At 37.6% G+C, this 3,956-nt stretch overlaps 1 long non-coding RNA gene across 1 annotated transcript; it reads left to right on the top strand.

The window, feature by feature from the left end:
• The first annotated feature begins 6 nt into the window (after window positions 1-6).
• On the top strand, window positions 7-3,594 carry LOC122189806. The gene is made up of 2 exons (XR_006181975.1): window positions 7-2,173; window positions 2,601-3,594. It is a non-coding gene; the product is annotated as an uncharacterized LOC122189806 (long non-coding RNA).
• Window positions 3,595-3,956: the final 362 nt, after the last annotated feature.

Here is a 3,956-nt window from a genome sequence, read left to right as displayed (position 1 = left end):
TCTCCTCACTTCCCTTCTCCTCACTTCCCTTCCCTTCCCTTCTCCTCACTTCCCTTCCCCTTTCCTTACCTCCAGAACATTCTTGATGTTTGTAGAGGTGAAAAAAGTGAAGGAAGTGTATATACATATCTTTTTAACAATCAGTGTAAATACACAACTGTACTCGATGCCATTAATGGAAAAATATTTAAAAGATAAAAACAGGCCAAGCCCACTTGCTCAGTGATATACATTTCAGAGCATCTGCAAGTAATCCGTTGTCAGTCAAAAGTAACAAGTGATTGCTGTGCAGTTTTGATCTTTGGTTGCCAAACCGATCCTAATTCATGAATGGACATAATGGTTATTTTTCAAACTGATTTTCATTTAGTTTTGTATTTGCATTCTTTTTCTTCTAGTCGAACGTATCTTAGCCCATCATCTGACTTTTGGCATGTGAATTTCCGCAGTGTTTCTTTTTTGAGTCTTAGGATGGAGCTAACATGTTTGAGTTAATCATACCAGCCAGTTCAGGAAGAACACCAGAACATTAACTTCGTGGTTGGATTCAGTCAGATGTACCCAGTGGGCTTAAAGGAACTGCTGTGCCAATGTAAAGCTGTACAGCTGTCATCAGTCTATGGGGGTACTCCAGGCAAGACTGATGGGATCAGCTGACTTTTTTCCATACCCAAGGATGCTTCTGAGAATGCATTATGTTCTAGCTAAGCTGTGAGTTTTCTAAAAGGGCCATGTAGTTGAGATATATCTATATTTTTGGCAATGGTTGACTGAGAGTTGATTGATGGATTGACTGAATTGTTTGAATAATAAAAATAACCCTTCCTTCCCACCTTAAGAACAAAAGTCAGTTCCAAGACAGCGTTTCCCTCCAGATAACTGTGAACCTTTTGCATCCATGTCCAAACACAGCATGTTTTTGTGTAGTACTGTCACGCGTCGTGGTGCCTTTGCAACCTGGCTGACTTCTGCGTGTCCTGGTTCTTCTCTGCTAGAGGCACGAGAGGGATCTGGCACAATCATCCTGGAAGGTAAAAGTCTGCTTTTGCTGAGCAATCAAACTGAACAGTGAAACGCTGTGGAAAGAAAGGATGAAGCCTTTGGATGACTTCCCACATCTGGCATTTTTCTCTCTCTTTGGATAATTTGTTTTAACATTGATGTTCTTACTGTTTCTCTTTGAAAACCTAAAACATTCTTTCCAACTTTGCCTTGTAGTTAAAGCCACGACTGGTGCACATCTACTTCAGTCAAATGTTGATGATGTCAATTCTTAACGAGTCTTTATACAGCTCATAAAGGCTTTGATAACCGTACTAGCTCTCTCTTCATTTTGGATTTATGAACTGATATACATATATATATCTATATATGTGTGTGTGTGTGTGCGTGTGTGCGTGTGCATATATTAAAAAAAAAATGAAAATGACATTTTAAATGTGAAGGTATGAACTGGAACTAATAGTAACCAGGGAATTTAAAATTCAGGCTTGTTCTTTGGAGCTTGATCATGGAAACAACAACAACAACAACAAAAAAAAAAAAAGGAAAAGAGAATGGTTACTATGTGCTGAAGTTTTAATTTCACTGGTTTTTGTTAGTTTGGGTAAAAATGAAGTTTTAATGTCATTTTAAGTACAGGTTTCTAAGAATAACAATAGTTTCCTTATTTTTTTAACAGGAAAAAAAGGTCAGAAAGTTGCAAAAGAAGTATTAATTATAATACTTAACTCTTACATAGTGCTTTAAGGGACATATTCTGCTCTTGGTTGTAGCAGAGTAAATGAATGTAAAAATAATTTGAAACAGGCAGAAGTGTTGAGATTGACTTCACGTCAGTACAGGATCATACTCTTAAGACATTTGCGTTCCAGTCAGATGCAATCTACCCTGGCACAGAGGACCACCAAAAAAGTTTAAATCGCTTTGCTTACACCTAAGTGGGAGTTAGATGGTACAAATACCTTTGTTGCAAGTCTTGCTGCTCTGAGAGCAGAATCCTTCCCCCTCTTCCAGACCATGTGCAAAAAATCTCTGAAGTATTTTAGCTGACAGATCAGAGTTTCCTGTCCCATTAGATTCTGCTAAAAGCTATGAGATAGAGTTCTCCAAGGAACTCTTTGCATGCCAGAAGGACACTGAAGAGGAAGAATGGCGAAGTCAGACCTATCAGGTAAATGAATATTTGGGACTTGGGAAATGAATTATCTAACATTAGATGAGCATATAATATTTAGTTTCGTATTTTCTGTAGTACGGCCTTTCACTTAAGAGTTACATTGACAATATTGTGAGTATATTATTAAAAAAAAAAACAAAAACCCTAGAAGTATTTTGCATGAATAGCTGGTGGCTAATTTTCAAGCATTCATAAATTCAAAACTTTTTTGGAAAAAAAAAAAAAAAAAAAAAAAAAGAATTAAATAACTCTGAAATGTCTCTAGCTGGAGAATTTTTCCACGTTTCAGTCCAGAGTAAGAATGTGTATTTTATAATTTTCATTTTGAGTTTTATTTGACTTTGTTTTATATTATTTTATTTGATTGAGGCTTTTTCTGAGCTTCCTTTTAGATTCTGCTGTTTTCCTTCCTGTTCTGCAGTGCTCTGAAATTTGAGTTGGTGGATCTCAGTCCAGTGCCTTATGGGCATGTGTCCACAACACCAAAACCACCTTTCAGTCATGCACAATGGAAAACTGGGTCCTCAGCTATGTTAGAATCAGTACAGAAAAACATTGCTATTGTTAGAACACAGCCACTTCAATTTGGCTTGGAGTTTGGCTTCAGCACAGTATTACTGCTGTTATCATTGTTTTTGCATTCTCAGCAGGAGAGGCCAAGGACTGAATAGCCCCAAAGACTTGGACTTGCCTCTTACAGAGCTATGCTCTGGAGCAAGGAAAGTTGGAGGGCAGTGGAGAGGAAATTTCTGCCGTTGCAATCCTTGTGTTTACTGTTCATTGGACAAACTGAAGTCCTTGGTACATTTCACCAGCACTGAATTTATGAGAAGAATTAATATATCTCTACATATCTAATATATAATATATACATATTATACAAACAACCCCTTCTATTATGATTTCTTTTTATTGAAAGTATTGATATGCTTGCAAAAACTGTTCATAGAATCATAGAATGCCCTGGGTTGAAAAAGACATCAAAGATCATCTAGTTTCAACCCCACTGCCATGGGCAGGATCGCCAGCCACCAGACCAGGCTGCCCAGAGCCACATCCAGCCTGGCCTTGTTCCCCTTAGTCGGTCTGACTTTTTCATTGTTACTGGAAAGATCACTCTTCAAATGTACAGAGTTATCTAAACCAGGTTCTGATGCCATCGCACAAATTGCTGTCTCAGAAATCTTTATGTTGAATGTAAGCTGAAATGTTGGACGTGTGCAGCCATCTCTCACTGTGGCTGCAATGTCTCTTCATTCCAGAATGGAAGAAACCCAAAGCTGGTTTGCTTCTAGGTGTCTGTAAATATTGATTGAGTGCAACAGTGCTTTGTTTGATTTTCACTGTGAAATATATTTTGGAGCTAGAAAGGCATATGTTATTAACAGTATGTAATTAAAAGAGAAACAAAAGTGTGCAGTGCTCCTTGAGCCATTTTTTCTACCATGTCCATAATGTATATCTAGTCTAATTTTCTTCATTTTTGTAACTGTTCAAAAGCCTGCTGTACTGCATCTTTTGTGAGTATTTACTGTTTTATTATTGACTTTTTGATGTGGAGTGCTGATATGACACAACAATTAACATCCCCAAATGAAAACTAAGATGTGTGTTTCAAAGGCTTGTTTCCTTGTTGCCTGGTGACCTCAGCTCTTTCTGCCTTCACCTGTGTGTGTTCAGTTGTGGGTGCTTTTATCTCATGCAAGGAATGTACCCAAGCTACTCTGTTTTGTGTAAGTATCTTAAAAACAAGTGTTAAAATGTGGTGGAAAAAGGA

Source organism: Lagopus leucura, unplaced genomic scaffold (genome assembly GCF_019238085.1).
Source record: "Lagopus leucura isolate 7727_CA_CO unplaced genomic scaffold, USGS_WTPT01 Super-Scaffold_100157, whole genome shotgun sequence".
NCBI classification, from domain to species: Eukaryota; Metazoa; Chordata; class Aves; order Galliformes; family Phasianidae; genus Lagopus; species Lagopus leucura.
Note: the sequence above shows the minus strand (reverse complement) of the source record. Positions and strands in the feature narration are given on the sequence as shown.